The 21,755-nt window shown below is 34.1% G+C and overlaps 1 long non-coding RNA gene across 1 annotated transcript; it reads left to right on the plus strand.

The window, feature by feature from the left end:
* Positions 1–337: 337 nt before the first annotated feature.
* LOC133199017 (uncharacterized) lies at positions 338–17,669 on the plus strand. The gene is made up of 2 exons (XR_009722718.1): positions 338–525; positions 16,861–17,669. It is a non-coding gene; the product is annotated as an uncharacterized LOC133199017 (long non-coding RNA).
* The last annotated feature ends 4,086 nt before the right edge of the window (positions 17,670–21,755 follow it).

Here is a 21,755-nt window from a genome sequence, read left to right on the forward strand (position 1 = left end):
TAAGGAGTGTCAAGATATAAATCATAAATTTGAAACTACATTGTAATAAACGTTTTTTCAAAGTTATAGAGATTTGACTTTTCTGATTGGTTGTCTATAATCAACAAATAAGATTTGAAACAATGTCAAGGCTTGTTTCTGAAATGGAATAATGAATATGAGTACATGTGACAGAAAGACAAACAGACAGAAGCAAAATCAGCACGTCTTTGTTGAGCGAAGCATTAAAATTATTTATGGATCTCAAATTCATGTTTACATATTATGTAGATGTTAATGTGCCAAACTGCTTACCATATATATTTGTTAACGAAATGATTGCATATCAACACGTAGTTACTGTAGTTCTTTTTGGAATAGTTCTGATTCTTCATGAAGAAATTCGTGAAATAAAGAATGCTTTGGAGACAACAAGAAACAATTTTCAGTCCATTCTTGAAAGCAATACATATTTTGGATCATTACTTTCAGTTCAGACAACAAAGGGCCTATTCATTCACGACTGGAAAACAAGGCTGCATAAAGGTACACATATGTTTAAAAGATTTCCTTAATGTTTCATTGTTTGAATTAGGTTTTCAAACCAGCACAGATTGTTCTGTTATGCTTAGGAACATTTTTTTCTGTGATAAGGACTGAATATCGGAATTTGTCATCCATATTCATGATATTTCAGTCACATTTTGTGTTTAGTAGTGTAGGCTTCATAACATCACCTAATAGATATTTAAAAAAAAAAAAAAAAAAAACAAAACTTTGAATACAGTCTATGTATTGCAACATTACGTGTTTTATTTTCCTTTAGATTTTCAATCGTGCAGAAAATTATTTAGTATTACTAATCCTGAACCAAGCACCGCAAATTTAAAATCCAGAAACGATACGGTCCTAGTCAAGGTTAAGTTTGCTATAGCTATAAACTACACGTAACAATATTCGACTATTTTTCATAAACCAATGGGTTATATTGTGGACATCTATTTGCACAAAACTACATGCAATAAGAAAATTCATTGAAATAAAAAAAAAAAGAAGCTAATTCAGAGACTTTGTGTCCCCCGCTTAGGGAGAACAGAAGAGCAGCATGCGCAGTTCTGGGGGGTCAGACCCCCCCCCCCCGGATTTGTAGAATTATGAAATGTATACATGTATATTGAAGCAAATGAAAAATGCCAATATGGATATAAAGATTTGATTGCTTATTCTTTAATATGTGTATAGAAGATTCTTCTTAATAGATAGAATATTTATCACGTAATAATGATTTGATGAGTTTGTAAGCCAGACGTCATGGTGGGACTTCATTTGTCAAACCGGCGTACGCCGAATGCGCCGTTTGACCTTTGATAACCCGGCTTGTTACTTCATTTGACTGTGGAAGGTTCGCCGGCGAACGCCGATTTCGCCGGTCTTAGAAATATGGCGGGAAGATAAAACAACTGTTAACATGCAGATACTTTTCATCAACTCGGCATGTTCTTTAATTGTTTGCATTTCTTGAACAAATCTCCATTCATATATTTAAAATCCGTTGTTATTTTCGAAATTAAAACATTTCATGAGGTCCATTATTTTTTTTTTTACATTGAATTTTAAATAACTCAACCTTTTTTCGCCAAGACATAATGTAAAAAGTGATAGATCATAATTAATTGATTATTATTTCGTATAATTATTTTTTGTTTTCGCCGGTTTACTTCATTTGCCACTTAGCCGTTGTACGTCGGTCATATGACCGGCGCAATTCGGCGTACGCCGATCTGTAACAAATAAAGTCTGCCCTATAACTTTCTCATTTCACATGTTGAATAGTATCATTTAGTAAATCCCCCCCCCCCCCACACACACACAAAATAAGAAACATTGGATTGTCCGGGATTTGAACCCGGGCCTCTCGCTCGCTAATAAAGCATCATACCCCTAGACCACGGAGGCACTTGTTTATACAGCAAATTATTTCAAAAGAGTAGTGTCAAAAGTCAGTAATGATAATGTTGTAAGAGTTATGCTTCTTTGACTATGTAACAAGAAGTTGCTCTACTTATTTCCATAATATAAATTAACTCATATTGAGGTAAGTCTGATTAAATGCAAAAATTGGGTCATATATAATGTTTATATTCAAGTTCGATATTGTCAAAATTTTACACAATACATATTGTCTAATTTAGCCTTTGCTAAACAGTTCCAATAGATGTAATTAGAATATAAAGACGGCCGACAACCTGTATTATACGTAATAACTCTCCACATGCCCCTGTGCTAAAAATTGTGCCAAACAACTTTTGATATACAATAAATAAAAAAAAAAACGGGGCGGGACACTTTGAGAGGGGCGAGGGATGCCATAGGGAGTTATGGTAAATATTTCTTTGCAAAAGCTCAAAAGCTTTTTGAGATATCGCCCGGAAACGAAAGTGTTACACAGAGACGGAATTTGTGAAGTTACGACCTTGAACTTTGACCTTTTGACCTCAAAATCAAAAGAGGTCTTCCGTAGGCCACAGGGAGTTGTAATGTAAAATTTCATTGCAAAAGCTTTAAGAATTCGCGAGATATCGCGCTGAAACGAAAGTGTTAAAACAGACAGAATTTATGACCTTGACCTTTTGTAGGGTTCTTCTTTAGTCCATAGGGAGTTGCTATGCCAAATTTCATTGCCAATGCTCAAAGGGTTCTCGAGATATAGCGCGGAAAAGAAAGTGTTACAGACAGACGAACTGACAGACAGACCCAAATTAATATCCCCTACTTTCGGTTAAAGCGGGGGACAAAAAATCAGGGTTATAGAAAAATGAAAACAAACCTTTGTTTATGAATATAAAAACTGCAATTTTGAAGTATTTTAATTCAATTGTTTCACGCTGTTGGATATCGGGCGTTCATTGCTTTGTTAATTTCATTGCTCATCAACTTGTCTTAGTCTATGAAACTAAGATCATATTTATATTCCCGGTTATTGTTCAGAGACACTTTGAAGTTAAATGAGTAATATTTAAATATGCAAATACTTTCATCCGATGAAATAACTGAGGAGCAAATTTCTGTTTGAACTTATTAGGGGTCAGAAGTAAGAGCGAATCACACAGCGCGATGATATCAAGCCTATATTTGGTACTGTGGAACAGGCTATAGACCTTCAACTTAATAGAGAAAATAACAGAGAAAAAATAACTGAAACGTATAGATATTTATTTTTCAATTAACAGATGCCCATTTAATATTCATTTCGTTTGAAGAATGAAATTAAAGCATCAACAAGTCACCGAAAATATAACTAACCTTTTTAAAGCCTAAATACCTTTGAAGATTTTAAAACTTAAACAGATGATTCTAGCTTAGAAACCACCGCTTTGGATTCGAAATATGCATGTGTCAATGAGAAAAGAGTGCATATGGCGATTTTCAGAAAGGAGATGGATGAACAAGGCGCGCAGAATGCCTATAATTTCAGATACATAAAAATCATAATCAGTTTGTGAATTTAGTATTTAGAGAAAAGTTCTCCGTATTGAAATTTATTAAATTTTGATAAACAAAACTTTTCTGAGGAACATTTTCTTGACAAAAATTATTCTGTTATTAAAAAAAATTTTGGTATTCGTGTGGTTCGAACCCTAGCAATAAAAATCTTGAGTACCATTTTCCTTTGAGACTAAACGCTAACCATTACGCTACACAGCTCTTGCCGAATTGTGGCATTTAAATCATGTTTGTGAAATAACCCTTTACTAAATGGACTACAGGTATTTCTCGAAAAGATGCGAATGTTGTGTCATAAAAGTGTATATTAAGGTATAGTGGGTCTTTGCTTCATGTTTTGTTAACCAGAAAATTTGAAGATAAACTAAATTAAACTTTGAAAAATATGGAGTGAAGACCAACTCATATCGAAAAATTGTGTTTTAGTATGAGAAAATGATCCTTTTTGCCCTCTCTAATGTGGGTATGCTATTTTATAAGCAAATAATTTCAATCTTGGTGAGATTTTTGCAAATTGTGGAGATTTTACCTAAAGTATACCTTAATTTAAGATGAAATTTCAAAGAAAATTTTGTTATGATTGAGATTTAATTTTCACCTTCATGTTTGTTGCACTATAGGCACTGCACTCGCCTTGTTCGCCCATCTTCTTTGTAATTTTTTTTTTACAGATTTCGATAGTATATATATTGAAGCTTTCAAAAACCAAATTTTACGAACATATTCCATGGCATTATGACACTTAAGTTAACATTTTGTTTGAAATAAGACGTGAATTTTCTTACACTCACCCGGTCATAATAACTCAGGTTTGCAGTGACTTGACATCATATTCAATTATATGACATCATTTCAGGCATCTCAGAGAAGTGACTGTATAAGATGTAATGTTATTTTCTACGAGGAAATCAGTGTCCCATTAGTGTTCTATCAGTGTCCTTTATTACTTTATCGCTAACAAGACAGACATACATGTTTATTAGAATTTCCTTGATTTGTTTTGAAAATACCTTTCATTTTCCTGAAATATAATTATAAATTGAAAAAAATGCATTTATCATGCACTCTCCCTTGCCATCGGAGATCAATGTCTTTTTACATGTTCCTGTGGTCACACACTACCAGTAACATTACTCCTACAAGTAAGAGCTTCAGTTAACGTTCCTACGCTCCTTGTATACCTCGGACTCTTACATCCGAAGGCCATTTTCTAGCCAGCTCGTTCCGCCTGAAATTTTGGGCGGAACATATTATGCGTGAAATAATCTGTAAACAAGTAATTTTCAGGTACCTACGTGTTTGCATCAGGTATGAGGTATAAAAGTCACAAGAAATCATAAAATCTACTTCATTCCATATGCATCACTTTTCATTTTAATCAAAATCGTAATCATTTCAATCTGTCACCAGAAGTACTTTCGATTTGACTTCACTTTAATTTGCTAGTCAGAAAACGAAAATTCCTATTATTTAATTGCAGAAAACTAGTGATGTTTCGTCAGATTTCTGCATTCCATTTCTGAATGTTAAGGTAAGGTTTGCGATCACAGGGAGGTAACTCTTATGAATCACTTAAGCGTTTGAAACCGGCGAGATTTAAACCAGCGATACGTAGCATTCAATCACTTATGAATTCATTTCGTCTGTCATACATCATGACATGAACATGCTGGGAACAAAAAAGGATATTTCCAGTAGGAAATTGTACAACAATTTAAAGTGCAGGAATCTCAGATTAGTAAGACGTTTAGCGTGATGCACGATTGATGACACAATAAAAGAGGACAAGTACAATGTATGTTTATTTTCAGTAAGAAACTGCGCAAGGTGCAGTCAAGTCAGCAGGAGCAAAGAATCAGATGTATTGCTTCACTTAAACATGTTAAATGACATCACGAACGAAAGAAAGAATAGATGTTGGAGCATCCTTTTACACTCTGCATGGTGTTCGCAGTATGCACTCCGAACAGGGAGAAAAGTCAAGCAGCATTTGACAGTTTGATATAGTTGCATCAGGCAGGCAATTATTTAACTATTAATTTTAAATATTCGTAGTTCATAATCACGTATTATAAGTACGAATTATGGAAAGTTGTTAATGACCTAAACGGATATAAACAGTAATGAATGAACGATCAGGGTGCACGAAAAGGGCGAATTGTTCTAAGGGCAAGTTGTCTTAGAGGCGAACTCTCTAGCATTCTCGCGCATGCGTAGCCTGACGTAAGCCCATGGCATCCGGTTTAACCAAAAACGCAAAAAAAAAAAACAAGAGTCCCAGATGATTACAGTACATGGCTTCTCCATCTTTGAACTTGTCTTCAGTAAAATAAATGCTTGCATCAGATGTATTAATTAAAGGTGGCATAAGTCTGCTTAACAAGTTTCTACGTAGCATTCAAAAAGTGTTTGTAAAATTTCATATAAATTGTAGCAAAATATCCATAGATAATGGACATAATATATACCTGTGTCATTATGATATTGTTATTTTTTTCCTGTTCTTGTCCAATATTCATGACAGTGTAATAAATTTGCAGAATGTTACAACTTGACTGATATTGGAAGTACTTGCAGTGTAAATTCATTAAAATATGAATTTGTAACTTGAAATCCAATGTTATTGTTTTCTTACATACAGCTGCATTTATCCAGAATCTGGAACTGATCAAAGTCGCCCTCATGGTGCTCTAGAATCACGAATCCCGCTGTGGGACTTGGAGGCTGGTCCTTCGGATGAGACCATATAAACCGAAGTCCCGTGTCACAGTATTTGCTGACACGAAAAAGATCCCTCTATGATCAAAGGCCATAAGTGTTGAGTACAGTCTAAATTCGCAGCCCTTCACTGACAAGTGTTGGCGTCTCAATATGAGTGAAAAAAGTGAACAAAAGAAAACAAACGAACAGACTAATAAAATGATTGATATGTAGATATATGTTACAGCTGTTAAGATAGCAGCTACATAGATACAACGAGAACATTTCACTCAAATGATAGCATGTAAAGCCTCATCAGTCATAGATGAGTAGACATTAGCTAAGGATGCCCAGAATTTAATACATGTAGTTGAAATCTTTTGGAATGATTAAATCAACATAATGTCAAAAAGCTTTTATTGGTTTACTTAAACTTGTTTTCCAACAGCAGCATACTAAGACACCATGATGAATAAGTACATGTACATGTATACACCTCAAGCATGTTATAAATACATGTATTTCTAAAAGGTGTTGAAACATAATTCCATTGACTATTTCATCAATGATATTGTAAAGGTGCTTTAAGTAGGACATGTATACCAAGAGTCTTTCCATGAACTGATTACAAGTATTTAGTAGCATAGAAGGAGTGTTATTGTGGTCAATTTTCTGCCAAAAAACAATTTCACACAAAATTTAGTTATGACGAGAACACTTTCTCAAAATCGTATCAATGTTAACTTTAAAATGCAGAAAAAGTCTAATTTTTATGTACAAAACCCGTTATGTAGCCTCTGTTTCCATGGAAACGGTATTAGGGACATACATATTTTTTTAGTTCATTGCAATGAAAATAATCCAGTTAACAATTTCTTGGATTATCATGGAATCGGTAGCTATAGATAATGATGATTTTTTACTTGTTTGTTGCCAGCCATGGCAACGGTTTCACTTTATTATGGAAAATTGAAAAAAAAACAACTCTTTTTAACCCAAATTTTTACATTTTTAATAACAGAAATTAAAATTTAAGATAAATTAAGCATAAAATATGATAATTCATGCCATTTTAATTATTTTAATATGATAATATAAAAAAAATCAATTTATTTCATTGAAAATATTAAACATGTAAAACGTCAAATACCTCAAATTTGGCGTCTTTTTCTCAAGAAACGGGACGGGCAATATCTTTTAAAATCGTGTGATGAAGCTATTCTTCCCAAACAAATTGATGTATGACATATGTACAATTTGACAAAATAAAATTTGGAGGGGGTCGCAAACCTTACCTTAAACAGACGACTTCTTTTTTTTTCCTTCTTCGATTTTGAAAATGTTCAATTTATCGCTAATACAAGTTTAACATTGTTTTATGTGTAAGTTTAATCGCAAATAATGAATATTTCATTGTTTCGTGTCATTCGTTAATGTCCTAAGCCTGAATTTTTTTTTTTTTTTTTTTTTTTTTTTTTTTTTTTTGATTCAACAATTTATTTCTACCTGGTTTTTCAGCGGCGAGAATTTTACAATGGAAGCTAGAGGTTACGCGGCGCCAAGTCCAAAGTATCTCTCCGTTAAACTCTAGCATGCTGGAGTACCAGTAACAATTAATCAGTTCTTATATTCTTAATTCATCTCTCTCAGGAAAGTTCATGTTTCCTCAAGAAGATTATCTATAATATTTCCGAAATACTATGGACACTTTTGTATACATTTGATTTCTTTATCCCACAAAAATTCTCTGATGGTTTATCCTTTGAAGATGAATGCTAATGAATTACCATAGAACTTTTGACAGAATACTGGTTTCCCCACATGATTTTGTGATGGTGGCAATCGTTTTTGGAGCCGCCTAGACAGATAAATAATGATGCCTCTTCGTTCAATTTAAAAAAAAATTAAACCATAGTAATAACCCTATTAATAAAAAGTCTGAAGGGCATCTTTTTGGAACCAGTGGGTTGATTTTTTCTCTGAATTTCGTTTATTGGAGCAAAAAACCCTTGCCCAAATAAGCGAAATATGCGGGTTTCTTTTCTTAGTAATAAAAAACACACTGGGGCAATTTTTTTTTTTTACAAATGAAGCACATTTGAGGCATTATCATTTGATAAAATCGCAGTGCAATACAGGAACAGCTTTGGTTTCGAGTATTTATATGCACATGAATGAATATTTCGCCGTATATCAATAGACACTAGCTTTGAAATTTACCTAGAGCTATAACGAAGTTATCAGTTTACCTTAAACTAGTGGGTATTGTTTTTTTTTTTTTTTTTTTTTTTTTTTTTTACAAAAAAAACACATGTCTCCCCTTCTTTACCAACATTAACGAGTGCAAATATATGATCAGGGTCAAAAATAATAATGCAGTGCATCTCAACTCAAATTCTGTGTACAAAATTTCAAGTCTTAATGTCAAACGGATCTCAAGTAATGGTCTGGTCGTGTTTTTCTTAATTTGACCTTGAAGAAAGTGGTCAAGGTCAAATATTTTGATGCAGTGCATTTAGTCTCAATGTTGTCTTTCCTTGTTCCAAGTTTGAAATCTTAATGTCAAAAAGTTCTCAAGTTATGACCTAGACTATATTTTCATGTAAACGATTGACCTTGACTTTATTAATAGGTCAAGGTGAAAAAAATGTTGGCATTCACCCTTCCTCTATACCACCTCTCCATGTTCCAAGTTTGAAGTCTTAATGTCAGGGTTCTCAAGTTATGGTCTAATCATGTTTTCTCTATTTGACCTTGAAGAAAGGGGTCAAGGCAAAAATTTTAAGTGTTGCATCTTGTAACAATGTCTTCTTTCTATGTTACAAGTTTGAAGTCCTAATATCAAAGGGTACTCAAGCTAAGGCCTGGACTCTATTTTGATGTAAAAGATTGACCTTGACCTTATAATAATTGGATCAAGGTCAAAAATTTTGGTTGCATGCATCTCTCCTTCATACCACTTCTGCATGTTCCATGTCTGAAGTCTTTATAACAAAGGATTCTTAAGTAATGGTCTAATCAAGTTTTTTCCCTATTGACCTTGAGGAAGAAAAGAGGTCAAGGTCAACAATTTTGGTGTGTTGCATCTTGTATCAATGTCTTCTTTCTCTGTTACAAGTTTGAAGTCCTAATATAAAAGGGTACTCAAGCTATGACTTGGACTCTATTTTGATGTTAAAGATTGACCTTGACCTTATAATAATTGAATCAAGGTCAAAAATTTTGGTGGAATGCATCCCTCCTTTACACCACCTCTGCATGTTCCAAGTTTGAAGTCTTAATGTCAAAAGGTTCTCAAGTTATGGTCAGATCGTGTTTTTTTCCTATTTGACCTTGAAGGAAGAATGGGGTCAAGGTCAAAATTCTAATGCAGTGCATTTTGTCTCAAGCTTTTCTTCCTATGTTACAAGTTTGAAGTCCTAATATCAAAGGGATCTCAAGTTATGGGCTGAACTCTATTCTGATGTAAAAGATTGACCTTGACCTTATAAATAGGTCAAGGTCAAAAATGCTGGTGGCATGCACTCCTTCTTAAAGTCATCTATCCATGTTCCAAGTTTGAAGTCTTAATGTCAAAGGGTATTAAAGTTACGGCCTGGACAAAATTTGGATGAAGAAGAAGAAGAAGAAGAAGAAAATCGACAAAAACAATATGTCTCCCCTGGAAGGGGAGACATAATGAACTTTAAGCGAAAGAAAAAGATGAAGGTAACGAACAGTAATCGATCTCAAAAAATCCACAAAGAATACAAATCTGTGAACAGGGCATAAAAAGGACCCCCTAGAAATTCCAGATGTGGGATTAGGTGCCTATGAGGAGTAAGCATCTGCTGTTGACACGTAACACTCGCTGTGAGCCCTATGTATTCTTGGTAGACGGGATATTCAGTAGTCAAATTTAGCATTAAAACAAAAGCCATCACATGGGATGAAACTTCAGCCAAAATACGACTTTTGTTAAAAAAGGTTATTATATCGACCCAGGAATTTACGGAAGGCTGACTTTAAGCGAAGTTGTTGAAATCCTTGTAACATCAACTCATCTGTCCGTGGCCTACCCGGTAACGACAAGTATCCTCGGGGACAGATTGTCCCCGGCAGAGATACATGTTCGGTGGTTAAATCGAAAAATAGAGATAACGAACAATAATCAAGTTCAAATGTCCATTGAAACAATACCAATCGGGAGCAGAGCAAACACAGACCTCTATGACAGATTATATTTGCTGACAAGGTCACTGTATCGACCATAGAACTTGCGAAATGATGAATTTAAACGAATTCAGCAGAAATTATATTTTTGTTTCATCAACTTATTTGTCAATAGCTTGCTTCGTTTTGGAAATTGTTCGTACGTAGCGCATACTCTTCCGTATCCAACCAACTAAGAGACATAAACTCCATTTGTGTCATGGTGCGGTATTTTTTTCTTTTGATGTTAGCCATACTTTAAATCAGATAGAAAAGTGTTGGCTGAATTCCAGCATACTATAACTTCTAGGAGGCGAAGCTTAGCTGTTCAGTAACTTCCACTGTACTGTATTATAACTTCCCAATTATGAAATTTCAAAACACCTTTTTTTTGGTTGAATTAATTTTATTTTGTAAACACGCAAAATTAAAACAAAGTATGACAAAATCATACCATATATCCAAAACCCATCAACTGAAGCCTAAACAGCGCTGTACTTGCATTCATGTAAAATGTTTATTAATTAAGAACATTGCATAAAACAAACTTAAGAAATACAGGAAGCGGTTTATAAAAAAAAAGCGTAAACTGTTCCAACCCACTTTATACCCGTTTAAATTGGGTAGCTATTTATTTCATTCCTTATAATTTAATTGTCCCCCGCTTTCACTGAAAGTGGGGGATATTAATTTGGGTCTTCTGTCCGTCCGTCTGTATTTCTGTCTGTCTGTAACACTTTCGTTTCCGCGCGATATCTCGAGAACCCTTTGAGTTTTCGCAATCAAATTTTGCACAGCAACTCCCTATGGTCTAAGGAAGACCCCTATTGATTTTGAGGTCAAAAAGTCAAAGTTCAAGGTCGTAAATTCATATATTCCGTCTGTGTGTAACACTTTCGTTTCCTGGCGATATACCAAGAAGCTTTTGAGCTTTTGCAATGAAATTTTATATATAACTCCCTAGGGCATATCTCCCCCCTCTCAAAGTGTCCCGCCACGTTTTTTAACTATTATTTATTGTATTAAAAGTCGCTTAGCACTATTTTTAGCACAGGGGCATGTGGAGAGTTATTACGTATAATACAGGTTTATTCTTATTACATCTATTAGATGAAATATATGGAGATAACGAACAGTATTCAAGCTCAAAAGTCCATTATACAATACAAAATAGGAGCAGAGCAAACACGGACCTCCAAACATCAGAGGTGGGATCAAGTGCCATGGAGGAGTGAGCATCCCCTGCCGACCGGTCACACCCGCCGTGTGCTCCTTGTCATGATCGGGAAATAACGGAAAAATCCGTCGACAATTCAGTGTGTAAATAATGGTCTAACAATTAGTATGAAAAACGTCAGTCAGCATTTGACTCAATGATAAATTGTATTTGCTGACAAGGTATCGACATTGTATCGACCATAGAACTTACGAAATGATGACTTTAAACGAGACAGCTGATATTCTTGTTTCATCAACTTATTTGTCAATAATTTACCTCCTTTTAGAAATTGTACATACGTAGAGCATGCTCTTGCGTATCGAATCAACTGAGAGATATATACCCCGTATGCAGGTGATGAAGGTATATTGCTGCATAAGTAAGGGAAGTTGACGATTGAAAAGTTAAAGTCATCACGTTTATCATAAAGCTTGGTTGTTAGATTACCATTAACGTCTTTTGCAAGTAAAATATCCAAATATGAAACAGATGTGTCAGACTCTGTGGTATCTTTTAACTCAAGTTCACCAGGATATATCGTATCGACATAAGAATGAAAATAGCGATTGTTAATTGACAATACGTCGTCGATATATCTAAATGTCGAGTTGAACGCCACAGCAAGTAATTTCTTCTTTTCACGTGCAAGATTTTGGACAAATTCTGCTTCATATGAATACAAAAAAAGGTCTGCTAATAACGGGGCGCAATTGGTACCCATAGAAATTCCAATAGATTGTTGGAAGACCTGGTCTCCAAAAACCACATAGATATTGTCAATCAGAAACTCAAGCATCTTTTTAATGTCAACTTCAGAGTACTTGTGTGTACAATCAGAGTGTTTTTTAACAAAATAATTTTGCAAATGACCAATGACAAGGTAAGTATATTTACGAGTTCCATTTTGATTGAAAAAGCAGCTGTCGATGATATCAAAAAGCCTGGACTTTAATTTATCGTGGGGAATGGTTGTGTATAAAGTTGAAAATCGTAAGTTTTTAAGCTGTTGATTTTGGTAAAATCTTGTGATTTCAAATTTTCCAAAAGTTCCTTGGAATTTTTAAGTATCCACATCTGATTTACACCACTTCTCGAATATATTGTTGCACAGTACTCTGTTTAGTAAAGGCTAAATTAGACACCATGTATTGTGTAAAATTTTGACAATTTCGAACGTGAATTCTAACCTTATATGTAACCTAATGTTTGCGTTTAATTTGCTGTTTAAGCATGTGCCTCCGCGGTCTAGGGATATGACTCTCGCTTAATATGTAAGAAGTTCCGGGTTTAATTCCCGGACGATCCCTTTTTTTTCCTTAATTTTTTTGGGGGGGATTAACTAAATGGTAGTATTCAACATGTGAAATGAAAAAGTTATGACGTCTTGCTTGTACAAACTCATAAAATCATTATTACAGTGTGATAAATATTCAATATAAAAAGAATCTTAAATACACATATTAAGGAATTAGCAATCAAATCTTTATATCCATATTGGCATTTTTTATTTGCTTCATTATACATTTAATAATTCTACATATCCAAGGGGGGTCCGATCCCCCCCCCCCCGAACTGCGCATGCTCTTCTTTTTTTTTCCTTAAGCGGGGGACGCAAATTCTCTGAATTAGCTTGTTTTCATTCATTAAGTGTAATAAAAGAGATGATTGCCCTTAGATAATGACTTCAAATTGTACAAAATTTAAATGTAACGTCAGGCGGATCGATACGTTTTTGACGCAAGTCTTTGTGACATAGGCAACCAAATTTATACGATATAATTTTTTTTATAAATTTTTTATCCAATCAAATACCGCGTTATAACCAGAATTAAATTATTGTAGAATAATTTGGCAATTTGTCAATGTATCAAGGTGAAATTTTCAACATATCTTAAATTTTTGTTGTTTTATGTTCCTTATAAATTTTGTAAGCACAGACTACATGTGTAGTATTAATTTTATCGCTTCAGTCCACGAACTTTTTTATAACCTCCCGTATAAAGCTTATATAAAGCCTTAGTAAGGCACACTTGTAGAGTTACGTACTAAAATAACAGGAAAAAACCCTAGACAATCTCTTAGACAAGTTCAACAATAGCTGGTTCACTAAAGTTTTTTTAAATTCGTGTATCAGTTATCCCTATTTTGTTGAAAAGTGCTGGGAGCTGGTTGTACTTTGTTGCTTTATTCCGGTTTTTGATATTATTTCAATGCGTATTACGTCCAGGTTGGCTGTCACAGATAATGGAGCGGATTTACTATTTTTTTTTTACTTTACTAACTTTTAAATATTTCCAAAAGCTTTGTCCAGATAATTTACATATTTAATTACAGTAAATATGCAAGTATACAAGATCTGTTGTTTGTCCTATAATGGGTTTTTGTCCTGCCGCCTTCCACTCCACAAGATCTCTAGGGCCAAAGGGTGGCCTTTCTACTACTTCCTAATGGGAGGGCGGACTCACTCAAGGCACTGGGTGGCCTCTCGACACAGTCTTAACTTTAAACTATGGATGGATGGAACCTCAGAAAAACTGGACCATTACACACAAGAAATACAAAGTAAGCCCTGGAAGCAATACTCGGTACTCGGCGCAACTATTAATGCTGGTTACAAAACATATCTGAGAGGGGGTAAAAGTGTCCTCCTCTCTGGACTGCCGTGTCCAAACTAACTTGCACGGACTAGCGAGCTTTAAGGTCCAGTGAATTGAGGTTCAGTGAACGATATGTACAGTAATAACATATTTAAAAAGAAGGTGTTCCCCACGGGATATTTACATGAAATTTAAAATGCATCAACAAAAGTACATTGGCATCTAATCGAGAGACTGCTAAATCTTATATACTTAATAATCGAGTATGAAGAAGTTACTTCCAGAACTTTCCATGTTAAGAAATTTGTCTCAAAAAACACACAATCAGTGCCATAGCGAAAAGACATCCGTATATCGTTTAACTTTCACTATCGCAGTGGCCGTATATATATTTTTTCTAGTTTTAAGCTTGTCACGCGACAAAAAGCTGATATAAGTGACGTTGCTTTGGCTGACCTCAGCAGAGACCCAATATATACATATGCAAAGGGCGATTCCCATTTATCAGAACTCATTCTGTTCAAAAATATCAACACTGTATTCATTTTATGAGAATATTTAATGCGTATTCCCTATGGGCGTCTTAACCTAGCTGCGAAAGTGTTCAGGTTTTTCTCTTTCATATTCAGCACACCGTCTTGCATAATCTTGAACAGAATTCATAATAGAAATGAAAGTCTATCACCAACTGAGAGGCTCTCTTTATTTCGGACCTTAAGATGATTGCTTTTAGGTCTTCATTTTTAACTTAATTAACATCACCGGTAATATTGTGTCCAGCGGGACTGTAGTTAAAAGAAGAAGAAGAGCAAGAAGACTAAAAAAAGATTTTGTCTTAGATTTTCAATATCTAAGCACGTTGAGGTTTCTTTATAATTGAAAAGTTAAGAAGCAACAGTTTGGGAATATCTGTCGAAATGCAGGGTGTAGACTTCAACTTTAATCACGGTTGAATGCAAGGCTGAACCATTTTTTTATGATTAAGAATGTTACTAATGTTCACAGCATCTATTCGTTTGTTGGCATATTAACGTTTAAGGAAACGACTTGTTGAGTCAGAATTATCTTCCGGCTATTATCTTGAATAGCCTGTGTTGATCAACATCCATTATCACAAATAGTAGCTTGTATTCTGCTGTTGAAGAATACAAGTATGGACTTGCTTTAGCTTCTTGAGATTGTTCAATCAAAAATCTCAATGGAACATGTAAATTTTAGTGTGAATATGATGAAGGCTTGATTGTTTATTGAATAGGCAAAATTGAATCACAAGAAACATCATGTATATTTAATCTATAGTATGATCGATGCCTTTGACTACGTCTTAATGTATTGCTACAAAGTAACATCACATTCACATTGGCACATTGTGGGCTTAAAAGATTCCTTGCATTATTTATGTCGTTCCTGCAAGCATACGCAAAGGCTGTGCTAGTTTCCTGATCCTGTATTCTTCTTGTCTAAAAAATGGAGTATTAAAAAAGACTCTTTGATGGATGATATATTTAAAAAAAAAACGAACAAAATAATCACGTTAAAGATACCGTTTACACGTAAGTGTTTTAAACCACTAGTCACGTGTATACAGAATAATTAGAAAAAAAATCAATTAAAAAACGTTGATAAATGACACAAGCTAACAAAAATATGATACGAAAATATTTTGGTATAGGTTAGATATTTTGTTGATTTAGCAATATTACTGAAGGAACTATTAACACTGTACTACTAAAAAAAATGCATGCATATACCAATTAAGAGAGAAGTGAAAATCCGCTCAGAAAATTTTGGGCTGAAAATATTTTTTATTTACTTGTACCATTTTTGAGATAAACCAGTTTGTTGGGTCCCACAATATAATGCTTAATTAATCATAAAATATTTTTCTCGTAACAAAGAGTTTACAGGTGACCAAGATCGATGACGTTCTCAGTAGAGGTCAGCATTTTAAATCGAATTTCAATTTACTTTAAATCACAACCAAGTAATTCACTCTGCATAACACTAAATGTAAAAGCTCGATAACATTATTTGTTTCTTAAAGATATTTAATTATTGCATACCTTATGTCAAAAGGGGGAAAATGTCACACACCATGATTCCATATCCAACTATTTTGAAAATACGATTATCATGAACTTTATTTTTTAATCGTTAATTTCTTTTTTACCACAATTAACCCAAATATATAGAACCTTTATTAATGATTATATAATCAACACTTTTGATAACCACAAGTTGATTGCTTGTGTAATCACCGAGATATAATGTAGGTTGGAGAACAATATAAGTTAATATATTTACAGGAATAGGAAAAGGTTACTTTCAGATAAACTAACGTTATTAAAAGTTGAAAAGTAACGTAAATAACGATCCGTTTCATTCCTAAATGCATTCATTATTGAAAATTAGGAAAAACAGCTACCCGTTGAAATACACTTACATGAATGTTCTAATCAAGAAAACCACAAGCGACACACGTTAAATATGTTCGAGTGTTTGGTACATGTTGTCCTCTTTATAGCATATTAGGTCCCTTTTTATTTGATAATAATAAGTCGTTTTTTTTCTTCATAAAAAGTCAAATAGTTTGAACAAGCAAGAGTATTGAATAAAAGGTACCGCTACATTTGTTTCTAGTTGTAGTTATTTTCTACTGCTTGCTTTCAGATTCAGTAGCGTTTAATTTGTCATCACTGAGTGGAGCAGGTTACATGTCAGAAAACAAAAAAATATTCAGCAATACCAAGTTCCCATCAGCCCTAGCAGGACAAAGCGAAAACCCCGAACATACTCCTGGCGTAAAAGCCGACAGGTGGATATTAGAAGGGGAAGAGTTTCGATTGATATTCATTGTGCGATACGTATTTAAAACGTTTGTAAAAGAAAATGCATTTGGTGTGTTTTTTCTTGATGAAGGAATTGAAGAACGGCTCTTTCGCCAAAACGATTCACAGGAGATTCGGAGAAACCCAGTTATGTTTGCCGGCTGTTACGAAAATAATTTTCGTTTGATTTTTGCTCATCAAGAACTGATAAAATACACTTTATTGTTTCCCTGTTTAAAAGGATCTACATTTACTATTGGATTCGATGTAAATGTAAGTGGAGCACTCGGTACAGTTACCTTGCGTGATCTACTGAGTGGAAGAGAATTATACACATTTAATGCTGTCAACTTCTCAGAGCCATTGATCCCAGCTTTTGTTTCTTCTCACCCGGAGGAGGGTGAATGTATAATAATTCTGATCTAATATGTTGTAACCTTAAAAGTATATAATGAAAGATCATAATTTTTTCTTATTCTTCATGAAGATTTTATTAATGATTAAAATACAGACTCTTATTTATGCAGAGGAGTTCAGATGCGCAATGGAAATATGGGTAAATTTGAATGATAAAAATCCACTCTTAATTAGGTTGGTCATTTCTTTCAGAACTTTTCCAATGATCAGAAATAAAATGGATAGTATTGATAATGGGGAAGATTGGGTTTATTTCTAGACTGGACACTTTTGGCAATCACATAGGTTTAGCTAATACACCTGTAGTATTGAGGTATTTATAAATTTCAATATTGCAAGGGCATAGTGAGATTAAAAATGTTTAATCAATAAATATCTTTTGTAGTTTATGAAAAAGCCAGCAAACCTATCAAGATTCTTCTATTTATTTGTTTAAATTAATCTTAAGGACAGCGTTCTGTACTTTTTCCTGGTCAACTGCAATATAAAAAAAAATCAAATTCATTTCTAAACAAAATTTCATCAAGTTCACAGAAAATGTCGAATATCATAATGCCCTATAAACGTATGCATTTGTTGTCAAAAAGATGAAAGTTTCAAAGGAAAACATTCATATTAGCAGCGTTCGTTCCATAATGATTAAGAAAGTCTTCTCTCTTTATCGTGAAACTGGTCACGGTAGCCTAGTGGTAGGGCGTTCATCAGTGATCAGGAGGCCCGAGTTTGATTCTTGTTCGCTGCGCCGCGTTAAATCTAAGACGTAAACATGGGTAGTAATTGTTCCTTCGCCACGCCCGGCACTAAAAGTTAAAGTCACGAGTCTTTCGGATGTGACCTTAAAAACCGGGGTTCCGTGCCACTGTAGGCGTTGGCACGATAAGGAATCACTGCTCAATAGCCCTGAGTACCAAGTATAGGTCTAAATTTGGAGCCCTTTACCAAATATGGTGACGTCTCTATATGAGTGAAAAATTTGGAATGGGAGGTAAACAACATACAATCAATCAATCAATCTTTAGCATGAACATTTTTATGTCTTCTTTCGTTTCCGTTGCTTTGTCAATGTGGTCTACAGAGGTGACAGTACTTGTCAGTGATCCCTGAATAGGACCTTTGCAAAGTTTTTTCTTCTTTTTCCAATTTTTTTTATTTAAGGTCACTAGATCTGTAAACGTGTTTAACCAGCATATTCTAACCTAGTCATATTGTTATATACACACACACACACACCCTCATTAAGTCATACCCACTACACTTTAAAGTTTCCGTCTGTTTCTGGTACCAAATGGTTCATAATGAAGTTCAAAAGCCCACTGAATCTTGAGTAATTCATATACTCGTAAAACTAAACGGTTTACATCTCGACTGAAACTGCCAAAGTCATAACCTTCTCCTTAGCGACCATGATTGACCAGAAGTGGACGCCAGAAAAGTCCGAGATGTTGTGATTGAAAAGACTAAATCTTAAATAAATAAAAATGTTTTGAATTATAAATAATAAATTATATATTCCTAAAGTTTTGGTAAAATCTTCCGAAGATTTTTGGCGGCAAAAAAATAATAATAATAATAATAAAAATAAAATAAAATAAATCTGCAATTGGATTGGCATATTATTCCTGCTCCAGCGTCTTCTTTGAATATTTGAGAAGGAAAGAGCAAGATGAACAAGAAATTTGGTTTATTTGGTATCACAACGACAACAACTACAGTATCCAAAATACTACAACAATAATTAAACCAAGACATGAAATCGAGGACTACACAGAAGGGATGCTTGTTAACAGCAAAGTTTCAGGGGAATCTTTACAAAGCTGCTATATAGTGCGAATGCATAGTATGTTTAGTGTTAACTAAATATAATTATCGTTTTACTCAGTTTACAATTAAGCACGAGACATACTAGTAAAGTTAATAGCATTTAAGCCTAGAAGAATAGTGACTATAACGTTACGGATAGTGGATGCTTCAAGACAGGAAAATGAACGATATTTTGATGCAATGAAAAGAGGTGTCCAACAAAAATAAAGAAGGGTGCTATGTTGAAAGAATTTGTATAACTGTGTGCAAGGATCTATCAACATTTGGTATATTAGATTATTCATTTCTAAGCGTTTAAGATATGACGTCATTTTTTTATTTATGACATGTGCAGTCAAGGACATGCTTATTTTCCTCTTCAAAATGGCCGCTGTACACTTTGCACTTCACGTCCCGGGATCATGAAACATTTAACGCCTGACTCAAAATCTTTATGTTGTATTAAAATGTTGTAGAGTCAAACAGACCAAAATTAAATTATTTTTCAATATAACTTCACAAACGTGTTGTTATCTGCAAATTTGTAGAGATTAATTCAATAATAATAAACATTTTACAGCCGATTTAAGTCTAAGTCTATTTCATGATCCTGGGGCATCTCGATATTTTGTTAATGCTACACAATGGCGATTTACATATAGGTACCTGAAGCGTGCCCCCCCCCCCCCCCCAACTAATCAAAATATTATAAAATAATTCTATTATACAATTCTATTATAATGATAATAAATTTCTGTGCGATTATACATTTGTTAAGGTTTTAAAAAAATGGCTATATACGGTACATTTTTTATACCGTATGTGGCCAATTTTTTAAACCTTAACAAATGTATAAACCAATTGCACAGAATGACATACAGATAGAAATGACAGAGAGATCATATTTTCAAGAAAATAGACTCCTTATATTTTATTAGTTAGTTGGGGGTTGGGGGGTTGAGTTAGTTGATCCACGCTGGGTTCAGGTGTCTGTGGATTTACACTGGTAAAATACAGCAGAGAACTCCAGTGCTGTCAGGACATAAAAAAATATTTTATAAAAACATGTATACACTCAACCATCAGTGCTTACCGGTCATACAGAAAGAAGACGCATTTATTTAAGGCAACCAATAGCATAGATTGGCAATTGCTTAGATTTTGTAATATAATAAGTAGGCAAGAGGAAAAGTTATAACATTTTTAATCGACAGATGAAATATTACACCCGTCGGGAATATCACCACTTAACTTTACCCAGATAAAGCTCTGGGTGTATATGTATGTACACATGGCACAGGAGCATTGTTGTCCATGAATGCATATACCGTGTATACAGGGTATCCTGAAAATGTCTAGCTGAAACAGCCCATGCCTTTAATATTTTTTTGCATATTTAGAAAACTATAAATTAGGTGTGACACCCACTCACTAAACATGAAATACAATTTCTCTGTAATAGTAGATGTCCGACGACAAGAAAAACTTGGGGCTATTGCCCCCCCCCCCCTTACAGGCGCGCGAATCCAGGATTTTTTTTTCCAGGGGAGGGGGGCACCCCGCAGTCCAAAAAATGCCATCAAGAAATTTCTTTACAAGCAAAAGAAAAGAACTATGAATATACTTTGCCCCTTCTTTATGCTTACCCCCCCCCCCCCCCTCCTAAATAGAATTCTTGGATCTGCTATTGGTACACTATGCACAAAATTTATTGGCAATTTAATACCAGCTTTACAACATTCTCATAAATTGGAGAACTTACAGTCACTTTCTCACTTAAAATGTAAAATTTCTATGAAAATTCAATTCTTCTGAATTACTCATTTTCCTACATTTAGGAATGATTTAAGTAAAATTTGGTACAGAAATATACTAAACTAAGATACATAATGTTGAGTATTCTCACAGATAACAAGGATGAACAGAAAGATCATCTAATAGAATTTGAGGAAATTTTGAAAGATGAAAAATTGACACATAATAAGGTTATGGAAAAAAGGGGTGTGGGAGTTACAAAGGACATGAATCAACAAGTTCAAACAGGTGTTAATATACATACATATATTAAAAATTGGAAATCTGGGCCCACCAGATTTTTTTCTGATGAGTATAAGATGGTTTATTTCAAAATAGCTATAAAGCCCAATATTTGAATGTCAATGGCAAGGCCTGGACTAGAAATGAACCAATTGCAAATTTGATAAATATTGTTATAAATCACCAGGTGAGTTATTAGTAATTTCCCCAAATTTTATCTAAATGGATTTGAATTTCATGAATTTTTAAACAAGGTCACTGTTTCAAAAGTTAAAAGAAAGAAACAAGATGAGTCATCTGCAAAAGAAACAAAAAAAAATGAAGACAAAGATGATAATAAAATGCTGAAAAAAAGAAAAAGCTTTAAAAGATGTCCTCATTGAGGCATCAAAAATGATGGCGAAGAAATTGGTATCCTCTTCAGGTATGTGTGTGTGTAAATGTGTAAGATGTAATATTTACATTTGCAGAAGTTTTCCAATA

The sequence above is a fragment of the Saccostrea echinata genome, unplaced genomic scaffold (genome assembly GCF_033153115.1).
Source record: "Saccostrea echinata isolate AGI-Se365-2 ecotype Australia unplaced genomic scaffold, CSIRO_AGI_Sech_v1 ptg000033l, whole genome shotgun sequence".
NCBI classification, from domain to species: Eukaryota; Metazoa; Mollusca; class Bivalvia; order Ostreida; family Ostreidae; genus Saccostrea; species Saccostrea echinata.